Raw genomic sequence first — 25,401 nt, forward strand, 5'->3', positions numbered from 1 at the left:
AAGTACAGATTAATTTAGAACAATAAAGAATTGTGTGTTTATTTCAATTAAAGGACTTTTTTCTGGGTGTTGTGTTTTTTTTAAATACTTTACTAGAAATTCATGGTGGTCATGTCTAATATTGGCATGACCCCATGAATTTCGGGCTTAGGGCCAGCTGATAATGCCAAGCTGGCCCTAACCCCTTTATTACCCAGTGAGCCACCGCACCAGGGCCCTGGATGAGTTGGGTACAGCGCCAGAAGATGGCGCTTCTATGAACGCGCCATTTTCCGGGGTGGCTGCGAGCTGCAATTTGCAGCGCGGGTGGCCCAGAAAGCTTGGGCCTCCCTGCGCTGCGAATTCCAGCCCCCAGCTGCCTAGTTGTACCTGGCTGGACACAAAAACAGGGCGAAGCCCCACGTCAAATTTTTTTTAATTATTTCATGAAATAATTTAAAAAAAAAGGGCTTCCCAATATTGTTGTGTCCGGCCAGGTACAAATAGGCAGCTGGTGGTTGGGGGCAGCCCGTTCCTGCCTGCTGTACCTGGCTGGACACAAATATAGTGCGATGCCCCACGTCAATTTTTTTAAAATTATTTCATGAAATAATTTAAAAAAAAGGGCTTCCCTATATTGTTGTGTCCGGCCAGGTACAATTAGGCAGCTGGGAGTTGGGGGCAGCCCGTTCCTGGATGCTGTACCTGGCTGGCATACAAAAATATGGCAAAGCCCATGTCAAAATTTTTGGGAAAAATTAATTAAAAAATAAATAATAATTTAGGGACTGCATCTTTATTAACCCCTCAAGTGTCATTTAGTGTTAAAATAAAGGATTTATTAAAAATAAAATTGGCGTGGGATCCCCCATAATTTTAGTCTCTAGCGGAGGTTAAGCAGATGGCTGGGGCAGATGTTTGAAGCCTGGGAAGGGGGTAATACCCACGGAGCTTCCCAGGCTACAAATATCAGCCCCCAGCTGAATACCTACCCTTTACTAGCTATTAAAATGGGAGACCCCCCAAAAAAATGACGTGGGGTCCCCCCTATTTTTAATAGCTAGCAAAGGCTAGGCAGACAGCTGGGGGCTGATATTAATAGCCCAGGAAGGGCGCCATGAATATTGGCCCCCTCCCAGGCTAGAAACACCAGCCGTCAGCCGCCCCAGAAATGGCGCATCCATAGGATGCGCCAATTCTGGCACTTAGCCTCTCTCTTCCACGCTGCCCTGGTGCGGTGGCAGGGGGAAATAGTGGTGGGGTTCATGTCAGCGCCAGCTGCCATGAAGCCCAGGTTAGTAATGATGGGCGTATATAAGACACCCCCATTACTAACCTACAAAGCGTTAAAAATAAAAAACACACACTACACCCAGAAAAAAATAATTTATTTGAAATAAAACACACCATTTTATTTAATTCTTAGTTTACTAAAAAAAAATAGTTACCTGCGCTGATCTCCCATGCACAGCTGTCACATCTGGAGATGTGACAGCTGTCATTGCTGCTGTAAGCTCACACTGCCGGGAACACATCCGCTGCCGGCAGCGGGAGCCCCTGACTGAGGTCACCGGAGTGCATTCGGTCAGCGCAGGTCCGGAGACCTCCTTTACAGCACTGCTGTACCGTGGGAATTTCTCACGGTACAGCGGGGCCGTAAAGCAGCTAACCGGAGCAGCGCTGCCTGAACTCCGGTGAACCCGCTTATGCAATGACGGGGCTGCTTTACGGCCCCATCATTCTAGCGGCCGCAGCGGTTCAGAGCGGTCACATTCTATGTGGCTGCTCTAAACTGGAGATCATCGTGGGACACTCGTGGACTTCTACGGAGGGGTAAGGATAAGGTTGTGGTTTATCATTTTATATTTTATTACAGGAGATTGATGGCTTCGGGGAATTAGGTGTCTAGGTGAGTATAGGTGTTGTTTTTTATTTTTTACTTTATTTTAGGTGGCGATCGGCAGGGACCGGAAATGTATAAACTAATTTATTGTAGGTAACCACCGGCCACCAATGACATGTATTTAAAATTTATTGGGGACCATGGGGCAGTTTAAATAGCAGGATCAGGCTGATGGGAACTACTGCTCCCATCGAGCTGATCCTGCTGGCACGAGTGGACGGGGGACAGACATAGGCCGATGGGAGTAGTAGTGTCACATCGGCCTATGTTTGCCTGCACGCAGACACCGGCAGACATCGCACAGACACAGCGCACACCCGCAGACATCGCACAGACACCGCGCACACCCGCACACATCGCACAGACACCCACACACACCAATCATGACGGGTCTGGGAGGTGAGGCTGACCTGAACGGCCGTGGGAAAGTTCATGTGAGTTCATGCAATGCAGTCAAGCATGAACTCACATGAACCCTCCGAGGGCACCGCGGCGACTTCAAATGAACAGCTGATCGGCATCACCTGATACCTCAGCTGTTCATTTGAAATAACCGGCGGGAAAGCGCAGCACAGAACGGGAAAGCCGGCGGTGAAGTCATTTCACTGCCGGCTTCCCCGCCCGGGTCCTTCGCTCCCCGCTCCTTGGTGCTGCGCTCCCCGCCCGGTCCTAACTTACGATCGGGATGGGAGGTGGCGAGGGGAGCGGAGGATCGGGGTGGGAGGCTGCGGGGAAGCAGTATGGGGCTGTGTGGTTGTTTAAAAGCCGGCGGCTTTTTACTGCCCGCCGGCTTTTAAACAATCAGGAGAATTCTCTCAAGCTGGGATGGCATTCTGATGACAGGCTGGATCGCAGCTGAGCGCTGCCATCCAGTTTGTCATCCTTCAGAGACACTGCAGAGCGCAGACATTATGGGAACTTCCGATTCCGGTATTCGATATTCTAAAAGTATCGGAATTAAGTATCGGAATTCTGATACCGCGAATATCGGCCGATACCCGATATTTCCGTATCGGAATGCTCAGCACTAGTGGCTACTTTGAAGAACCTAGAATATAAGACATATTTTCAGTTGTTTCACACTTTTTTGTTAAGTATATAATTCCACATGTGTTAATTCATAGTTTTGATGCCTTCAGTGATAATGTACAATTTTCAAAGTCATGAAAATACAGAAAAATCTTTAAATGAGAAGGTGGGTCCAAACTTTTGGTCTGTACTGTAGGCTAAAATTAGAGGTTTTAATGATTTGTTATTGTTTCATGTTTTTTCAAGTAATACCCATTCTGTGTTATCATTACTGTTGATCCATTTTTAACTTTGCTTGATTAAGTTTGTTAGATAGTAGTTCATGATATTTGGTACACTTAAGCCTCCATTTTTTTCTGTTTTTTGCAGTATGGCGTTAGCAACTCTTGGTCATTTACCGCTACAAATAAACCACGAAACTTGGGTTTGTAATTTGAGCAGTCAGTTTTGAGAAATTCAAGGGGGATTCTTCTAAATACATAAAGTATTTTAGGAAGACAAAACATCTTATATGTCAATATTTTTACCCACCAAGATATGTCTAGGTTGGCAAACTTTGTGATATCAATCTTTGTGTTCTTCTGAATTAAGGCCAGATTTGTATCTATTAAGTCTTTTGTTTTCCTAGTTATTTGAATTCCCAAATATGATATAGTGTCTTTTTCCCATACAAACTTGACTTCTTTCTTAATACTCTCCATTTGTTCCTTATCCAAGCATAAATCCAAAATTTGAGATTTGTTCTGGTTGGTTTTATAAAACGAGACCTTGGAAAATAAATCTATTGTTTTGGTTATTTCTCTAAGTGATTCTAGAGGATTAGTTATGGTGAGAATTACATCATCTGCGAATAGAGTTATTTTATAGTTTCGGACTTTTGTTGGAATACCTTTAATTAGTAGATTTGTTCTATTTTTTTCTGCAAATGTTTCCATTACTATTGCAAATAATATGGGGGAGAGAGGGCAACCTTGTCTCGTTCCATTGGTGATGTTAAAGATTTTCGAAGTATAGTTATTTGTTATTATTTTAGCTGAGGGATTTTTATACAGTGCCATTATTTCATTCATTATTTCATTTGGCCAGTAAAGCCAAAGTTTTCAAGGGTGGAAGTGAGAAATCCCCAATGAATCCTATCAAATGCCTTCTTTGCATCCAGGGTGAGGAGCAGAGAAGGCATTTGCTCAACCTCTACTAGGCTAATGAGGTTGATAAGCCTTCTGGTAGCATAAGAGGCCTGTCGACCATATACAAATCCTACTTCGTCCTGGTGTATAATTTTGGGTAATAATTTTTTTAGTTGTTAGCAGAGGATTAATCCGCGTGACATCCAGAGTTTAGAACACATAATGTAGGTTAATTCATATCCAGCATAGGTACAGCATGGAGTCTGGTGTTACTGCAGCATGAGGAAATCAAAAACATATATAACAACTACAAAGGAAGAGAAGGAGGGGGCATCTTGTCTGTGGGAGTTTTTTTTTTTTTTAACTAAACTTTGTTAACAACCTCACAGTATGCACAACATATGAAACAGCACAGTAGTTGTTGCAATACACATACAGATTAATATGTATTATTCCAACACCTTCACTCAACAACTACTTATCCTCTTAGTCCCATTGTGGTTCTCAATTCTTGGAACCTAGCTCGTGGCAATGGCTTTGTCATAATGTCAGCTACCATCTTATCAGTTTCACAATAGACAAACTGAATTATCCCACGATCTATCAAATCACGTAGATGATGATGTCTGTCGTCAAGGTGCTTGGTTCTAGCACTGATCTTTTCACTGCATGCAAGTTTAATGCATCCTTGGTTGTCCTCATAAATCACCGTCGGCTGAGTTGTCGGTTTGCCAAGATCGTCCATCAATTGTCTTAGCCAAACAACCTCCTGGCTTGCATAGGCTGCGGACACATACTCCGCTTCTGTAGATGACAAGGCAGCAGACACTTGATTCCTACTAGACCAGGAGATTGAACTTTCTCCAACTTTAAACAAGTATCCACTTGTGGATTTACGATCACGCGAATCACCAGCCCAATCTGCATCTACATAGCCGGTAAGTTCTAGATCTCCTGCTGCAGATAGTTTTAAATTTACATCTTGCGTTTCTTTCAAATATCGGAGAAGTCTCTTAACAGCATTCCAGTCTCTTTGGCGCGGTTTTTCCACATATCTGCAAAGGATTCCAACTGTTGTTGTGATATCCGGTCTGGTCACAACAACATAGTTGGTCATAGTTGATATGTATAGAAGTGCCCCCACTGCCTGACGATATTTCTCATTGTTAGGCAACAGGTCATCTTCTCCTTCCAGCTTCACTTTGGTTTAGAAGAAAACTTCCATCTTCCTCTCTCTGGATTTGGATTCCTAGATAATATGTCACACTTCCAAGGTCTTTTGTTTCAAAGTGCTGATTCAGAATTTCAGTCATTTTTCCAATTTCTGCATCGTCTTGATGAACAACAATCACGTCGTCCACATATAAGAGAATATACATCCACTTTCCATCTGTATATTTTGTGTATAAGCACGGATCTGCTTGACCTCTTTTAAATCCTTCTTCCAACAAGACTTTATTCATCTTGGTGTTCCATGCTCTTGCTGATTGCTTAAGACTAGTGTTGAGCATTCCGATACTGAAATATCGGGTATCGGCCGATATTCGCGGTATCGGAATTCCGATACTTAATTCCGATACTTTTAGAATATCGAATACCGGAATCGGAAGTTCCCATAATGTCTGCGCTCTGCAGTGTCACTGAAGGATGACAAGCTGGATGGCAGCGCTCAGCTGCGATCCAGCCTGTCATCAGAATGCCATCCCAGCTTGAGAGAATTCTCCTGATTGTTTAAAAGCCAGCGGGCGGTAAAAAGCCGCCGGCTTTTAAACAACCACACAGCCCCATACTGCTTCCCCGCAGCCTCCCATCCCGATCCTCCGCTCCCCTCGCCACCTCCCATCCCGATCGTAAGTTAGGACCGGGCGGGGAGCGCAGCACCAAGGAGCAGGGAGCGAAGGACCCGGGCGAGGAAGGCGGCAGTGAAAAGACTTCACCGCCGGCTTTCCCGTTCTGTGCTGCTGCTGATTATTTCAAATGAACAGCTGAGGTATCAGGTGATGCCGATCAGCTGTTCATTTGAAGTCGCCGCGGTGCCCTCGGAGGGTTCATGTGAGTTCATGCTTGACTGCATTACATGAACTCACATGAACTTTCCCACGGCCGCACAGGTCAGCCTCACCTCCCAGACCCGTCATGATTAGTGTGTGTGGGTGTCTGTGCGATGTGTGTGGGTGTGCGCGGTGTCTGTGCGATGTTTGCGGGTGTGCGCTGTTTCTGTGCGATGTCTGCCGGTGTCTGCGTGCAGGCAAACATAGGCCGATGTGACACTACTACTCCCATCGGCCTATGTCTGTCCCCCGTCCACTCGTGCCAGCAGGATCAGCTTGATGGGAGCAGTAGTTCCCATCAGCCTGATCCTGCTATTTAAACTGCCCCATGGTCCCCAATAAATTTTAAATACATGTCATTGGTGGCCAGTGGTTACCTACAATAAATTAGTTTATACATTACCTGTCCCTGCCGATCGCCACCTAAAATAAAGTAAAAAATAAAAAACTACACCTATACTCACCTAGACACCTAATTCCCCGAAGCCATCGATCTCCTGTAATAAAATATAAAATAATAAACCACAGCCTTATCCTTACCCCTCCGTAGAAGTCCACGAGTGTCCCATGATGATCTCCAGTTTAGAGCAGCCACATAGAATGTGACCGCTCTGAACCGCTGCCGCCGCTAGAATGATGGGGCCGTAAAGCAGCCCAGTCATTGCATAAGCGGGTTCGCCGAAGTTCAGGCAGCGCTGCTCCGGTTAGCTGCTTTACGGCCCCGCTGTACCGTGAGAAATTCCCACGGTACAGCAGTGCCGTAAAGGAGGTCTCCGGAGCGGCGCTGACTGAATGCACTCCGGTGACCTCAGTCAGGGGCTCCCGCTGCCGGGAGCAGACGTGTTCCCGGCAGTGAGAGCTTACAGCAGCAATGACAGCTGTCACATCTCCAGATGTGACAGATGTGCATGGGAGATCAGCGCAGGAACGTGCACAGGTAACTATTTTTATTTAGTAAACTAAGAATTAAATAAAATGGTGTGTTTTATTTCAAATAAATTATTTTTTTCTGGGTGTAGTGTGTGTTTTTTATTTTTAACACTTTGTAGGTTAGTAATGGGGGTGTCTTATATACGCCCATCATTACTAACCTGGGCTTCATGGCAGCTGGCGCTGACATGAACCCCACCACTATTACCCCCTGCCACCGCACCAGGGCAGCGTGGAAGAGCGAGGCTAAGTGCCAGAATTGGTGCATCCTATGGATGCGCCATTTCTGGGGCGGCTGACGGCTGGTGTTTCTAGCCTGGGAGGGGGCCAATATTCATGGCACCCCTCCTGGGCTGTTAATATCAGCCCCCCGCTGTCTGCCTAGCCTTTGCTAGCTATTAAAAATAGGGGGGACCCCACGTCATTTTTTTGGGGGGTCTCCCATTTTAATAGCTAGTAAAGGGTAGGTATTCAGCTGGGGGCTGATATTAGTAGCCTGGGAAGCTCCGTGGGTATTACCCCCTTCCCAGGCTTCAAACATCTGCCCCAGCCATCTGCTTAACCTCCGCTAGAGACTAAAATTATGGGGGATCCCACGCCAATTTTATTTTTAATAAATCCTTTATTTTAACACTAAATGACACTTGAGGGGTTAATAAAGATGCAGTCCCTAAATTATTATTTATTTTTTAATTAATTTTTCCCAAAAATTTTGACGTGGGCTTTGCCATATTTTTGTATGCCAGCCAGGTACAGCATCCAGGAACGGGCTGCCCCCAACTCCCAGCTGCCTAATTGTACCTGGCCGGACACAACAATATAGGGAAGCCCTTTTTTTTTAAATTATTTCATGAAAGAATTTAAAAAAAATTGACGTGGGGCATCGCACTATATTTGTGTCCAGCCAGGTACAACTAGGCAGCTGGGGGCTGGAATTCGCAGCGCAGGGAGGCCCAAGCTTTCTGGGCCACCCGCGCTGCAAATTGCAGCCCGCAGCCACCCCGGAAAATGGCGCGTTCATAGAAGCGCCATCTTCTGGCGCTGTACCCAACTCATCCAGGGCCCGGTGCGGTGGCTCACTGGGTAATAAAGGGGTTAGGGCCAGCTTGCCATTATCAGCTGGCCCTAAGCCCGAAATTCATGGGGTCACGCCAATATTAGACATGACCACCATGAATTTCTAGTAAAGTATTTAAAAAAAACACAACACCCAGAAAAAAGTCCTTTAATTGAAATAAACACACAATTCTTTATTGTTCTAAATTAAACTATACTTACCATCACGCCCATTCCAGCTGAAGCCAACGATCTCCTGCAATAGAAGAAAAATAATAAAGCAACCTCATCCTTACCTTTCCATGGTTCCCAGGACAGCTCCAGCTCTGCTACATCGAGATGACAGGCTGGACCGCAGCAGAAAGCTGCCATCCAGCCTGTCATCCCGCAGACACTGAGAAGCGCAGGCATGCTTGCACTCCTCAGTGTCTCGCTGTGACGGCATAAAGATGAGCCGAGGTCATGTCCAATGAACTCGGCTCACCTCATGCACGTCACTGACAGCGTGGGAAAATTCTCCTGCACTCAACGCTTCAGCGTGAGAATTCTCCCACGCTGTCAGTGACGTACATGAGGTGAGCTGAGTTCATTGGACATGAACTCACCTCATGCACGTCACTGACATGACCTCGGCATGACCTTTATGCCGTCACAGCGAGACACTGAGGAGTGCAAGCATGCCTGCGCTACTCAGTGTCTGCGGGATGACAGGCTGGATGGCAGCGTTCTGCTGCGGTCCAGCCTGTCATCTCGATGTAGCAGAGCTGAAGCTGTCGTGGGAACCATGGAAAGGTAAGGATGAGGTTGCTTTATTATTTTTCTTTTATTGCAGGAGATCGTTGGCTTCAGCTGGAATGGGCGTGATGGTAAGTAGAGTTTAATTTAGAACAATAAAGAATTGTGTGTTTATTTCAATTAAAGGATTTTATTCTGGGTGTTTGTATTTTTTTTTAAACTTGACTAAGGGGTTTGTAATGGGGGTGTCTTATAGATGCCTCTCCATTACTAACCTGGGCTTGATGTCAGCTGGCATTATAAGCTGACATCAACCCCAGCCCTATTACCCCACTGCCACCGCTACAGGGCAGTGGGAAGAGCGAGGCTAAGTGCCAGAATTGGCGCATCCTATGGATGCGCCATTTCTGGGGCGGCTGACGGCTGGTGTTTCTAGCCTGGGAGGGGGCCAATATTCATGGCACCCTTCCTGGGCTATTAATATCAGCCCCCAGCTGTCTGCCTAGCCTTTGCTAGCTATTAAATTAGGGGGGACCCCACATCATTTTTTTTGGGAGGTCCCCCATTTTAATAGCTAGTAAAGGCTGGGTATTCCGCTGGGGGCTGATATTAGTAGCCTGGGAAGCTCCGTGGGTATTACCCCCTTCCCAGGCTTCAAACATCTGCCCCAGCTGTCTGCTTAACCTCCGCTAGAGCCTAAAATTACGGGGAACCCTACGCCAATTTTTTTTTAAATAAATCCTTTATTTTAACACTAAATGACAAGTACAGTAATCAACACTGTCACTGTACTTCACATATATGTGACTGACATGTTTCTATCTATCTAATCTTTGTGTGATTCTCTATTCCTTCTATTCTAATTTGTCGGGTACCGCTGCTGAATTGCAGCCCGGCTTTTTTAAAGAGACGGTGCATGAAAACACTATTATATTTTTTTATAAATCCTTTACACTAAATGACAAGTACAGTAATCAACACTGTCACTGTACTTCATATATATATGTGATTGACATGTTTCTATCTATCTAATCTATGTGTGAAGCTCTATTCTTTCTGTTGTAAATTGTCGGGTACCGGTGTATGCCGCTGATGAATTGCCGGCTTTTCGCGTAATACATTCTACATTATTCTTAGTTGTTTTACTTCATGTAGAATTAACCTACAAGGAAAGAAAGGGTATATTTTCATTCCGATATTTGTGTCCCATTGACTTGCATAGGTTTCCGGTATCGGAATCGGCAATATCCGATACTTTTTGGGTATCGGTCCGATCCAATCCGATACGATATTTCCTGATATCGGAAGGTATCGCTCAACACTACTTAAGACCATAGAGAGATTTTTGTAGTTTACAAACAAGATTCTCTTCACCTCTTTTTACATAACCTTCAGGTTGAGTCATGTATAAGTCCTCCTCAATGTCACCATTTAAAAAGGCAGTTTTTATATCCAAATGTCTGACATACATCTTTTGTACAGCAGCTACAGCTAACAAAGCTCTGAACGTGGTTTGTTTAGCGACTGGAGCAAATGTAGCATCGTAATCTTCGCCATACTTTTGAGAATATCCTTTTGCGACCAACCTTGCTTTGAATCTGTGGACTTTACCTTCAGAGTCATATTTGGTTTTGAAGACCCACTTGCACTTGATTGCCTTTTTGCCCTGTGGTAGCTTGGTGAGTTTCCAAGTTTGGAGTTGATGAAGCGATTTGATTTCCTCATTAGTGGCATCGATCCACTTTGTTCTTTCATGGACAGGTAGTGCTTGCATTTCATCCCATGACTGCGGCTCTGACTCAGGTAGTGTCTTGACAATGTAGGATAGACGTTTAGCTGGTATACCTTTGTTTGATCTTGACGATCTCCTGATTTCAGATTCACCTGATTTTTCTATTGTTCCTTCATTAGTTGAAGAATCCAGCCAGACCTCTACATCCTCCTTGTTGCTGTCTTGTAATTGTGACTTCAGCTGGACTACTGGCGTGATGTCACAAAACTTGGGTGATACAAAGTTCTCATCAATCACTACATCTCTACTTATTGTGATCTTGTTTGTTTCTGGGTGTAGAATCCTATAACCTTTCTGGGTTTCGCTGTAGCCTACCAGGATACCTTCCTTAGAGTGAGATTCCCACTTAGTTTGCTTTTCTTTGGGAACATGTACAAATGCTTTACTTCCGAATATTCTTATGTGATGTAGTTTTGGCTTTCTGCTATTCCATTGCTCAAATGGAGTTTTCTCTGTAGCTTTACCTGGTATTCTGTTCTGAAGATAGCAAGCTGTCATGATTGCTTCACCCCAATATGCTGTGGGCAGATTTGCATCAAATAACATGCTTCTTCCACTTTCGCATAGTGTTCGGTTCCTTCTTTCCGCGACACCATTTTGCTCTGGGTTGTATGGTAGAGTGGTCTGAAATAGGATTCCATTTTTCTTTAAAATGCTCTGTGTCTCATTACTTGTATATTCAGTCCCATTATCTGCACGTAGAATCTTTGGCATTCTACCAAATTTATTATATACTTCAGCTAGGTATATTTCAAGTTTCTCTGGAACTTCCTTCTTGCTGTGAAGCAGTTGGACAACTGTATATCTTGAATGATCATCAATAAATGTGAGAAAATATCTCTTCTTCCCTGGGGTCAGAGTGCTCATTGGACCACAGACATCTGTGTGTATTAAATCTAGTGGCTGTGCTGTTGTTGTACTAATTCTCTTAGGAAAAGCTTTCCCAGACATTTTCCTTTTGATGCAGCTAGTACACTTCATTGTCTGGTTACATAGATCAATTGTAATATCCTCAGCTAGTTGCTTTTGGACTAACTTTCTTATTGCTTCTGGGTCTTTGTGTGCCAGACGCCTATGCCACACATGAATACAGTTTTTATGCTCTTCTTGTTGCGCTGTATACACACACTCTTTGCATTTCAGCTGATAAAGTTCATCTGTGATGTTTCCCTCTGCTAGTGTGTGACCTTCCTTTGAGATGATGCAGCTATCATGCTTAAATGTAACTTCATTTCCTTGTTTTGTGAGTTTCTTCACAGATAGTAGATTACTTTCAAGACTAGGCACATACATCACATCCTTTACTGGGATCTTCCTGCTTTGTGTTGGTGAGATTTGACAATCAATATAACCATCTCCTATGCCTTCTGAAGTCATGTACTGACCATTAGCCATAATCACTTTCTCTGATTTACTTTGGTCAAGCTTAGAAAAGAAGTCTCTGTTATTAGTCATGTGACTAGTTGCTCCAGAGTCTATACACCATGCATGCTTTGATGTATTTGCACTGACAGTAAATGCAGTTTCAGTATTCACAGAATCATTTTCTCCAGATACAGCACTTTTAACCCTTTGATGACTGCTTTGCTTTTTCAGCTGATTCATTCTAGCTTTCCAGACTCTGCAGTCAGCTTTCAAATGTCCTGATTTCTTGCAAACAAAACATTCACGTGTTTCTTTTATGTGCTTCCTGTTATCAGTTAGGTTTTGTGTCTGTAAAGCAGATTCTGTGTTGCATGTCCTACTGTTTACACCTTCTGCCTTTCGCTTATATTCATCTATGAGCTTCCCCCCTGGCATACTCCAGTGTAAGCTCATCATCTGGACGCGCATCTAGTGCGGTTACAAGCGTATCATAGCTCTCTGGAAGGCCACTAAGCAGTAATGCGGCCACATGAAAGTCCTTTAGATCTTCCCCAATGCCTCTCAGGCGTTCTACAACTTCCAGAACACTTCTTATGTAATCCTGCATATCCTGGCCTTTCTGTAGCTTAGACTGGTACAGCTTTCTCATGAGATAGAGCTTATTGCTTAAATTTATCCTCTCATGTACCTTTTGCAACTGCTCCCATATTTCCTTTGCAGTATTACATTTACACACATGCACAATCTGGTCATCATCTATACTGAGTGATATGGTACTTTGTGCTTTCTGATCCATCTCTGTCCACTCGTGTGGCACTGGGTCAGGTTTAGGCTCCTGTGTGTATTTCCACGTACCTTCTCTTATCAGCAGCATTTTCACTTTGAATTTCCAGGATTGATAATTCTGGTTAGTGAGACTTGGCACTGTAAATTTCATTGAGCTGCTGCTGGTGGCCATCTTTGCTTCTTCTCAGTTTGCTGTCTTTCTTTCTTTTCTTTCCTCTGTGTTCTGGGGATCTGTGACTCTGGGACTCTGGTACATCTGGGCCCATAACCTGTTAGCAGAGGATTAATCCGCGTGACATCCAGAGTTTAGAACACAGAATGTAGGTTTATTCATATCCAGCATAGGTACAGCATGGAGTCTGGTGTTACTGCAGCATGAGGAAATCAAAAACATATATAACAACAACACAGGAAGAGAAGGAGGGGGCATCCTGTCTGTGGGAGTTTTTTTTTTTTTTAACTAAACTTTGTTAACAACCTCACAATATGCACAACATATGAAACAGCACAGTAGTTGTTGCAATACACATACAGATTAATATGTATTATTCCAGCATTAGTCTATTGGCAATAGCTTTTGAATATTTTTTGATGTCCAAATTTAGTAGTGATATGGGCCGGTAATTTTTTACTAATGTTTGTTCACCTTTGTTTTTTAGTATGACTATTGTACTTGCTTCTACCATTTATTTTGGAATGTTTCCTTCAATTAAAAATTTGTTGAATACTCTAGTTTATATGGGGGGTTAATTTGTTTGTGTATGCCTTATAATATTTGTTACTGAAACCATATGGGCCTGGGGCCTTATTGTTTTTAAGTGTACTTACAGTGCATTGTGAAAGTATTTGCCCCCCTTGAACTTTTCAAACTTTTCCACATTTCTGGCTTCAAACATAAAGATATAGAATTCCAATTTTTGGGGGAAGAATCAACAACACAATCGTGAAGTGGAGCGAAATTTATTGGATATTTTAAACTTTTTAACAAATTAAAAACTGAAAAGGGGGGTGCGCAATATTATTCGGCCCCCTTGAGTTAATACTTTGTACTGCCACCTTTTGCTGCGATTACAGCTGCAAGTCGCTTGGGGTATGTCTCTATCAGTCTTGCACATCGAGAGGCTGAAATTCTTGCCCATTCTTTCTTGCAAAACAGCTCGAGCTCATTGAGGTTGAATGGAGGGCGTTTCTGAACAGCAGTTTTCAGCTCTTTCCACAGATTCTCGATTGGATTCAGGTCTGGACTTTGACTTGGCCATTCTAACACCTGGATACGTTTATTTTTTAACCATTCCATTGTAGATTTTGCTTTATGTTTGGGATCATTGTCTTGTTGGAAGATAAATCTCCGTCCCAGTCTCAGGTCTTTTGCAGACTCCAACAGGTTTTCTTCCAGAATGGTCCTGTATTTGGCTCCGTCCATCTTCCCATCAATTTTAACCATCTTCCCTGTCCCTGCTGAAGAAAAGCAGGCCCAAACCATGATGCTGCCACCACCATGTTTGACAGTGGGGATGGTGTTTTGAGGGTGATCAGCTGTGTTGCTTTTACGCCAAACATATCGTTTTGCATTGTGGCCAAAAAGTTCAATTTTGGTTTCATCTGACCAGAGCACCTTATTCCACATGTTTGGTGTGTCTCCCAGGTGGCTTGTGGCAAACTTCAAATGAGACTTTTTATGTATATCTTTGAGAAATGGCTTTCTTCTTGCCACTCTTCCATAAAGGTCAGATTTGTGCAGTGTACGACAACAGTCCTATGACAGACTCTCCCACCTCAGCTGTAGAACTCTGCAGTTCATCCAGAGTGATCATGGGTCTTTTGGCTGCATCTCTGATCAGTCTTCTCCTTGTTCGAGATGAAAGATTAGAGGGACGGCCGGGTCTTGGTAGATTTGCAGTGGTCTGATACTTCCTTCCATTTGAATATAATCGCTTGCACAGTGCTCCTTGAGATGTTTAAAACTTGGAAATCTTTTTGTATCCAAATCCAGCTTTGAACTTCGCCACAACAGTATCTCGGACCTGCCTGGTGTGTTTCTTGGTCTTCATGATGCTCTCTGCACTTGAAACAGAACCCTGAGACTATCACAGAGCAGGTGCATTTATACGGAGACTTGATTACACACAGGTAGATTCTATTTATCATTACCAGTCATTTAGAACAACATTGGATCATTCAGAGATCCTCACTGAACTTCTGCAGTGAGTATGCTGCACTGAAAGTAAAGAGTCCGAATAATATTGCACACCCACTTTTCAGTTTTTAATTTGTTAAAAAAGTTTAAAATACCCAATAACTTTTGTTCCACTTCACGATTGTGTCCCACTTGTTGTTGATTCTTCCCAAAAAAATTAGAATTTTATATCTTTATGTTTGAAGCCAGAAATGTGGCAAAAGGTAGAAAAGTGCAAGGGGCCAAATACTTTCACAATGCACTGTATAGTTTCTTCTATTTCAGGTTTTGTAAATGGTTTGTTTAGACTTTCTAGTTGTTCACAATCTAATTTTGGTAACTGTAGATTAAAGATTAAAAAAGTTGTTTATGCTTTTTTTTTGTTGGTTGAGTTGTTTGTTTGTTGCTTGCTAGATTATATAATGCCTCATAGTATTCTGCAAATGCTTTTGATATATCTTTTGGGTGTTCATGTCTTTCTCCTTTCTCATTTTTGATTAGTACAATTCTTGATTTGACTTTTTGCCCTTTGATTCTCCTTGTCATGATTTTTGTTGGTTTATTATTAGAAAAATAGTAATTCATTTTCCTATTCCTGATGTATTTAACGCATTCGTCTGATAAACAGGCTTTAAGTTCTATTCTTAACCCTATGATTTTTTTAAGAAGGTCTGGTGAGGGTGTAGTAGATTCTTGCTGGGCTTTTAATGTGTTTTTTATTTGTTTTGTAATTTCCACAATTTTTCCCTTTTTTTCCTCCGATATCTCGATGAGATCTGAATTAATATCCCTCTCATAACGGCCTTATGGGCGCTCCAGATTGCATGTGGTGATAAATTATTTGATGAATTTTCTTTAAAATTATATTCTAATGCCTCTTCAATTTTTTTTTTATACTGAGGGAGTTGAAGTATATAATTATTGTATTTCCAGATTCTGGAATTTTTAATAGTGTTTCTTGATTCGATCTCAAATTTCAATGGGTCGTGATCCGACCAAGTGATCGTACCAATTTCTACAGATTAAATTTTTTGTAATGTATATATATTGGTAAGTAAGAGGTCAATCCTTGAAATGCTTTTATGCCTATTAGAATATAATGTATACTCATTTGACGTTTAGTTTAAACACCTAAAGGTGTCATAAAGGTCTTTTTTGTGTAGCCATTTATTTAAATTTGTTTTTGGGTTTCTTATTGTCGAAGTTGAGTCTGTACTCTCATCTTGCCGCTGCGGAAACGCGTAAAAAACACATAGTCGGCACTCAGCCTAACACAACCACAATATATTCCTTGTTGGTATATAAGAGAAAAGAAATCTGTTAACACTATCTCTATCGACTCCAGGTGGTGCGAAAAAACTAAAACTAAATGGCTCATAACATCTGAGTACACAGTTCTGGCATTATCCCTAGGAAAAAGAATAAATGTTCAGTGAAGAAAATATAAAGGATATTTGTTGGCTCCTGGATCCTTGTAAATCTTCACCACAGGTAGCGCTTGTGAGACCCCAAATGTATATAAAACCTAAAGATTGGGCTTTATGATTCATCCTGTTGGAGGGTGAATTCTTCTGTCAGTTGACGGTCGATAGTTCTTTCCAATCCTTTTTAGTGTTTCTTTTGCATCTTCTGGTCTGTAAATAGGGATGAAGAATGAGGATTTTCGTGGGAAAGCCCCACCTGTAGGGGATCTCTTCTCGTCTCAGAAAGGACGTGACATCACCAAATGCTCTTCTTGTTGCCAGTGTTTCATTAGAAAGTCTGAGAATACCTCAATCTTTTCAAAAGGAGCTGGGAGGTTGTCATTTTCCTTTATGTGTTCCGTGATCTTTTCTTTTGTCTGATAAAAGTGAAAATGCATTATTACATCCCTTGGTAACTCTGAGGATATGGTTTTTGGTCTTGGCAGTCTATGAATTCTGTCCACTTTTGTGTCCACTTCCTTAATGTCTGGAATCGTTTTCCTGATTAAATCCTGAATGAAAGGTTGGAGTTTGGATTGTGTGATACTCTCAGGGATACATCTCATCTTCAGGTTGTTTCTTCTGTTTCGGTCCTCCAGATCTGCCATCTTTGCTTTTAGATTTTTTATTTCCTCACTCAATTCTTTCTGGTCCTTATTAGTTGATTCTATGGCTTGTTCCATGTTATTTATCTTTCTATCATACACTTCCAGTTTTGTGTTAATATTTTCTATTAAGTTTTGGATAACAATAAATTGTTTTTCTTTTCTTGCTTGAATTGACTTGCCAAATTCTTTAAGGGCTTCAGTAATGTACTCTTCTGTTGATAAATTCTTCCCCATTGGTCTAATATTCTCTCATGGGTCTCCTTGATTTTTTTCTAATATGCGGTGGTATGCTGATGATTTTACATTAGGTGAGTAATTAAAGCCCCTCCTTATTCTCTGTTTGTTTGGGCTATTTGAGGGAGATGAGTATTGAAAATCTTCATCATCTTGGTCAAAATCCTCCTCTGCTGCAGCTGCCCCTTTAAGGAAGGCTCTACTTGATTCCAGTGTTTTTCTTTTAACACTTTGTTTTTGAGGAGTTTGTACTTCCATTTCTGTTCCCTCTGTGAACACTGATTTACTGACACATACTGAGTCATCAGACATAGTCTGTCCAGATTGATTGTAGCTGCTAGTGTTGAGCCACCCCCGTAGTGTTCGAGTTCGGTTCGGTTCGTCGAACACCCGTGTGTTCGCCGAACTGTTCGTCGAACTGTTCGTCGAACACCTTCGAACACCGTTAAAACCAATGGCAGGCAAACAAAAACACATAGAAACACATAGAAAACACCTTCAAAGGTGTCCAAAAGCTGACAAACTGCTCAGAAGACATAACTAACACATGGAAAAGTGACAAGTACATATAGTCATGCGAAAATAAAAGAGGTGGAGGAGTAAAAGAAGGGGGAGACACAGATATAGGCATGTCATGCCCTTCTAAAATCCAAAAAGTGAGAAGCTGACACGGCCAGTCCGTTCCTGCCCGTGCCACCTCCGTGTCGCCGGGTTTGTGCCAGAGCCGCGGTGGACCCTGACGGCCAGCCCCCCTCTCCTAATACTGGTGCCTGTCCGCTGGTGGGTCGAGCCCCCCACGGTGGGGGGGGAGTAACATCTGCAGAAGAAAGACCATCTTCCAGCCAAACTAACATGTCGACTTCTTTTCGTGGACAATGTGATACGATCCCTTTGTTACGGACACGCCCATCGCTACAAATTCCAGATGAGGCACAAAAACAGCAGGTGCTTCAGCGGATATCAAGTGCTCCTTCAAGTGGGCTCTCCTCCACCTCAACTTCAACATCACAAATACTCCAGTCCTCAGAGGTGTCACCCCAATCGCACTTGCTTCCTCACAGCTCCCAAGTCTCCAGCTGCCCGTCTGAGTATGGGGTAACACAGATGGTTGAGTCTGCACAGCTGTTTACTCATACTATAGCCTGGGAAATGGAGGTCTGCTCCAGAGCTTCTGTTAATCCAGACGAGGAAATGATCTGCACTGATGCCCAGAATCTTTATAAGTCGGATCCAGGACCAGATGAAGAAGGTTCTGAGCATAATGTAGACCCTCGTTCCCAAACTGTAACTCCTGTTGGTGGAGACAATGATGAAGACGATGATGAGACTCAAATACCTGATTGGAGCGACAACTTGACTTTTCGGTCAGGGCAGGAAGAGGTTGGCTTTGAGGACGACGGGTGTGATAACACACAGGGTGATGATGACAAGGTTGGAGATCCCACTTACTGTCAACCCGGTGTCCGGTAAATGCTTCGGGGTGAGCTGGTTAAGCTCCTCTGCCCCTTATGTACTAACTCGCCACTCGCCTTCGGCCTACTCGGGCCCTCAATAGGCTATACACACTAACGGCAGCTTGCCGCGCTTCACCGATCTTATGAAGCCGGCACACCTTAAGCTCTATCTGGGCTCCCTGAATCTAGCTAGCAGGAGCCTCGTGCTCCACTGCTGAACTATTAACTGAGTTCTCTAGACTAGACTGAGCTCCACTGCAGACTGACCTCTCTTAGGCTTCTCTACTGCAGGAACTCTTCAGAGGAACTGAACTGCCTAGCTCCACCTTCCCTATTTATATCCCTAACGGGCTCCCTCTGCTGGTCTGAGGTGGAAGGTGGAGATGTGTGAATGTTTATGGGGGCCTCTTGTGGAGGATTCCATCAATACACTCTTCTAGGATCTGTGATACCAAGCGCAGCGGGGCGTCACAGATGCTATTGACGACGAGGTTAGGTTGCGCCTTCCTGGACAGAGACGGAGTACTGGAAGCACGTCAACAACTGCATCCTCAACCACAACTCCGCCTCTGACCACAAGTCGTAGTGGCTCTTCAGGTCGCATGGGCTCTAAGCCTTGCATAGCCTGGGCATTTATTCAGATCGATAAGGATGACCCAACTCGTGTTATCTGTAATATTTGTCACCAAAAGATAAGTAGAGGCCAAAAAATCCATAGTTTGAGTACTTCATGCATGTACCGTCACATGGATATGAAGCATAAGTTGCAGTGGAAAGCTCACTGTGCTACAATGCGGCCTAGCAGGCTGGGCCAACCACCGTCTGCCCCATCTTGTGCATCCGCGGACTCTCATCCTCTGTGACTGGGGGGACAGCAGTCACACATGTTTTTGGACGCAGACCTGCCACCTCTTTACCTGCAACAGCCAGTGTGATTGGCAGGTCGTCAGTTCATTGGGAAGTGGAAACACCTGCTGGTGTTGAGAGCTCTCTGACATCGAGAGCACCACCTTTGGATCAAGGCAACCTAACATGTCCGCCTGCATCTTCCTCACAGACCGGCAGTTTTCCAGGGACACCCTACTCAACCCCGTCAAAGCACAACAGCCAGCCCTCGGTCCCTCAGATGTGGACAAGTAAAAGACCATTTCCTCCTAGCCATGAGAAAGCTAAGAGGTTGAATTTCACCATCTGCAAGCTGTTGGCTACAGAAATGCTGCCTTTCCGCCTGGAGGACACAGTGGATTTTTGAGACCTTATGTCCGTCGCAGTGCCCCAGTACCAGATGCCCAGTCGGCACTACTTCTCAAAGAAAGGTGTGCCTGCGCTCCACCAGCATGTCGCACACAACATCACCGCTTCTTTGAGAAACTCTGTGTGTGACAGGGTGCATTTCACCACAGACACTTGGACGAGTAGGCATGGACAGGGGCGTTACATGTCGCTGAGAGGGCACTGGGTAACTATGGTGACAGCAGGACAAGGGGCTGCAGTCCAAGTCTTGCCGTCCCCGCGAGTTGTACGTCAATCCTCTTTATCTAGAAGTTCCTCCACTGCTTCTGCCTCCTCAACCTCCTCTCGGTCCTCCACCTGCACCCAAAGCCTGTCTGGTAATGCCACCTGCTTTCTAACTGCGCACCTCCTTACTATGCTGGCAGCAGGGCTCAACGGCATCAGTGTTTACTATGAAATGTCTGGGAAATGTGAGTCACACAGCTGAGGACTTGTGGTCAGCTCTGGAGACCCAGTTTCAGGAATGGTTGTCTCCACTGGACCTGTAACCAGGGAAGGCTGTGTGCGACAATGCTGCAAACCTGGGTGCGGCCCTTCGCCGGGGCAATGTTACACATGTGCCTTGTATGGCTCACGTGTTGAACCTGGTTGTCCATAAATTTTTAGCCCACTATCCCGGACTAGATGGCCTTCTGCAGAGGGCACGGTCGCTGTGTGCTCACTTCCGCCGTTCGCATCCCGCAGCTCAACGACTTACATCTCTACAGAAGTCGTTGGGCCTGCCAGTTCACCGGCTGAAATGCGATGTGCCGACACGGTGGAATTCAACACTGCACATGTTGCAGCGACTGTGGCAGCACCGACAAGCCCTGGTGCAATAGTTTCTGACGTATAGCCTGGGCCAACGAGATCCAGAGGTGGGGCAAATCACACAGCAGGAGTGGTCTCAGATCAGGGTCCTATGAAGTTGACGCGCCCCCTGGGCCGTGGGGTACCCGGAGCCGGGCCGGTAGACGCTGGGGGTTGTAGTCACTGTGGCGGTGACCCGGTCCGTGACCCAGGGCGGTCAATCCAACGGTAATTTGTATATATGGATTTTATAATGTCCGACTACGCGACCTGTGGAGTGCGGCCAAAGGGGCCGAAGCTGCGGAACAGTCCTCTGAAGCTGTTGGTTTTGCTGCAATGGTATTATTACTCACCACAGGAAGAGTGTAGCTTCAGGGCAGTGTGGGTGGATGATGGTGGTTGTAGTGCAGGGAGTCAGTAATGAACACAGAGTCCGTGTGATGCAGTCCCAAGATCTTTACTCACAGTTGTTGCAGTCCAGATTACAGGTACCAGAGCAATCTCACCCGTCGTGCTGTGCGTACTCAGTGAGGGGCTCAGTCCACCCCCAGATAGCTCCGGAGTACTTAGCAGGACCCCCTTCTGTGTGTCCTTTCTCTGGCCTTCTCCCTGCACCTCACACCCAGTGACACTTCTATCCGGTATCCTCGGGCCTTGGCGGGCGACTTGTGTTCCGTCCCCTGGGTCCTATGTGGCTACCTTCTTAGTGAGACTGGTGTGGACTTTTGCCTGCAGTACATGAAATGCTGCAGCCTCCGGTTTCTAGTTGAGCCTTGCTGTTTCTCCTCTAGTTGAGGGACCGGTTTCCCTTATCTGGCGTGACCCCTCTACCTCCTGGTAGCAACGGGAGTACAGGTGGCCTTCTGCACGGCCCGTAGCCCTAGGGTCCCTTCGGTTCCTGGAGCCTTCCTGCTCCCACTCCTCTCTTCTCTCCTTCAGTCCTGGGCCTCCCAGGCTAGGCCCGCCTCCGGAGCAGAGCTCATGCCGAGCCTCTGCTCCTGTCACTTTTCCTCCTCTGACTGGCTTGCTCTTTCTAAGATGGCTTCCTATTTATACTCTCCCTGTCATGTGCTCCCCTAAGCTGCTCCCCTAAGCACCCACTACATAGGATCCTCCCACCAGCTAGGGACCTGGGACTGTGCTCTCCCTTAGGAGCAATCTCGCCCTAACCCCACTGCGGGTATGTGTTGGATGCAGGTGTTAGGGTCCCGAGCCATACGCCTTCCTTACCTGAGGGTGAGATACCACACCTCTGGGTGAGATGCAGTAACTCTGTGGTGACTGCACCCTCAGGGGCGCCACACACCTTTCTGCACAGTTTTGAAATGGCGGCGAAGATGTTTAGTGCTGACGACGATGCCATTATCAGCATAACTATTCCGGTGATTTACATGCTGGAGCACACATTAAACAGAATTCAGAGTCAGGTGGTCGGACAAGAGGAGGTGGAGGAAGTAGAGGAGGAGTCGTATGCGGAAGGGATAACATCTCCAAGGTCCAGACGGTTGGCAGCACCAAGGAGGCAGGCATGGGAGGGTGGGGGAGAGGGATTAAACAGGGCGCATGGTAGCAGCCAAACTGTTGAGGAAGGTGCAGGAGCCGAGGAAGAAGTGGAGGATGAACTGGCGATGGGCATGAAAGACTCATCAGATGAGGGAGACCTTGATCACATTTCTGTTGTGCGAGGTTGGGGGGAGAGGGCAGAGGAAAGAAGCATGATTCTTACCTCGCTACCAACACAACAAGGACTTGGTCCTCCTGGATGCGCAAGACACATGAGTGCCTTCTTGCTGCACTACCTGCAACATGACCCTCAGATTGCAGAATTCGAAGTAATCTCAACTACTGGGTTGCCACACTCTTAGATCCCCGGTACAAAAGTAAATTTGCCGAAATAATTCCTGCCATAAAAAGGGATTGACGCATGCAGGAGTATCTGCAGACGCTGTTGCAGAATCTTACATGTGCTTTTCCACAAAACACCAGTGGTGCACGAAGTGAATCTCACAGTTCTAACTTGCCAACCGCGGGACTGTCGAGTCTTCATCACTCAAACCGTAACAGTAACACAGTATCTGCTGGTAACAGCAATTTTGTGAAATCGTTTCACCACTTTTTTAGACCATCCTTTGCAAGGCCACAGGAGACAAGAAGTCTGACACATAGTCAATGCCTAGAGAGGATGGTGCAGGAGTATCTCCAAGTGAACATCGAAGCCATGACTGTGTCACTGGACCCTTGCTCATTTTGGTATTCCAATCTGGAAAAATGGCCGGAGCTCGCCACTCACGCCTTGGAGATCTTGTCATGCCCTGCAGCCAGTGTTCTCTCTGAACGTGTGTTCAGCGCTGCTGATGGTGTGCTGACAGATAAGCGCACGCGGCTGTCCACTGAGAATGTAGACAGACTCACGTTCATAAAGATGAACAAATCATGGATTCGCAAGGACTTTTCTAATCCTGTGTTATCCTTGGGAGGCTAAAAGCTTGAGGATTTGGTAATATCACCTCACCAACCGTTTTAAGCAACTGTGGGGCAATTGATGCCACTTAACCCTAGAACGCATGACCATAAAAATCTACACTTTCATATACCTGGGGCCTTTTAGGCCCGTGTGCAAATAACATTGAATAACTCAAACTCAAATGACAAACAACTATATACATGAAGAATACCTAGAGTTTCAAAATTCTAACTAAAGTAATCTTGCAGAAAATAGAAAACAATTAACAGGGCGGGACTGCGAGGCCCCAGGTATGCGTTCTAGGATTAAGTGGTGTCTGTGCCACAATTATGGGAAAAAATGGAAACTCTTTTTGGAGTCCCCTTGCTGTGTCTTACGTGACGTTGGCATCGTCAATTCCAGGTGGGTTGGGTCGCTCCCCCCCCCTTTTAACTGTAAGAAACTACATACACTATGGCTTGGGGTAACACAGATGATTGAGTCTGAAGAGCTGTTTACTCAGAGGTCTGCTCCAAATCTTCAGTGTCTGCTAGTCAGCGTAGAATTTTTAACTGCATCTAGCCTAGGCAATACTTTGGGCGTAGTAGCCCAGCTGCGAAGCAAGCTGCACCGCCTGTGTATCTAATAAGAATTTTTAAATGCATCTAGCCTAGGCAGACTGTGGGGACCTCCAACCAAACCCAGACGCTCAGCCCCCCTACCGCCCCCCTTTCCTTGACAATACAATAATGTAACTCTTACAACTGGATGGGTGAGGATCGGTCACAGCTTTATTAACTCATTATACTCATTCCATTAGAAAGACATTTTATTTCTAAAATAATTCAGCTTGTTGCAGCATGCCCTGGGTCTCCACTCCAGCAACTTGGCCAACAAGTGTAACTCTCCAACATGTCCTTTCTATTTCCAGGCCACGGAGGATCCTGCGTACTCGTATGCAGGACTCTGACCCCCACCCATCACTCTTAACGCTTGTTCCACTCCGTCCTGGAGTCCTGACAGGAATATGTCCAGTCCAATATCCATTAAGTGAACACCGTCGGGCCGTATGAGGCCTGCTTTATCTCCTTCCAGTTGTCGGTGTCGTACCACTACACCGCCTCTGTCTCTTCTAAATTTTGCCATCCGAATATTTATATATTTTGCATTATTGCCTATGACTACGTCCTGGTGTAATAAGCCTCCACTGGTGCTAATTTTGGATTGAGGGACTAATTCGCTTATGCATAGCGCCCCGAAGAAGGCGATCACAAATGCAGTAGACAGTAGTGTTGCTTCAAATTGTGAGTGTCATGTTAATGGTGTTAGGGATATGATGTGAGAAATCAGTTTTAGTGACACGGGACGGGACGTCTACACTCCTGACTTGGCTGACCCCTTTTCCACCCTTTTATGGATTGTCTGATGATGAATCTTTGTCACATCTCCCCAATTCAGTAGTTGGAAGTGAAATGCTACTCCGGTCAGACACGGCTGCGCTGACGCCCCTGATATGCCCCTCATCATTAGCTGGTGGAGAAATTCTATGGTGACTTGTGATCTGGCTTGTTCACATTGGTCAACCCGTCTGCCTGCTACTAGTCGTGTCCACTCTTCCCATGCCTTACTGTATGCTTGCCACGTCGACGGGGCAACTGACGCTCTGATTAATGACATCAACTATTCGCCACTAGATCCCATAGGGAAGGTGGGCAACTGTTGTCCCGATGGGTGGGCATTGTGGAAGAGCTCTGTGAAAATCTGCCAATTGAATTGTTATAAAGTGTTAGCAGCAGCTTTAGACCCCTCAGCATAGTGGCTAGCGCGGACCCATACATTGTGTTTTAGGCACAGGAATGCAAGCCTGGGTAGTAGGCCTAGCAATGGGAGAGACGATGATGCCATCTTATTAATGCAGTGCGCTAAGCTGGTGTTTTTTGTTATGAAGCGTATATTTTTGTAAGCCAGGAGCGCGCCCCATATTTCTATTGCTACCACTATTGGGAAGAAAAATTATTTTCAGGGCTAGATGCAGCGAAAAATTATTATTAATTGAAAAGCTGGTGGAGCTTGGTATAGATGGCCTAATACAATGAGACCCACACACTGCTAGAAGGCCAAATATTTTTTCAGAGTTAGATGCAGAAAAAAATTATATTCAGTTTGCAACCTGATGGAGGTCAGTATA

The sequence above is a fragment of the Phyllobates terribilis genome, unplaced genomic scaffold (genome assembly GCF_046119375.1).
Source record: "Phyllobates terribilis strain yellow unplaced genomic scaffold, ASM4611937v1 Scaffold_3__8_contigs__length_932513732, whole genome shotgun sequence".
Taxonomy (NCBI): Eukaryota; Metazoa; Chordata; class Amphibia; order Anura; family Dendrobatidae; genus Phyllobates; species Phyllobates terribilis.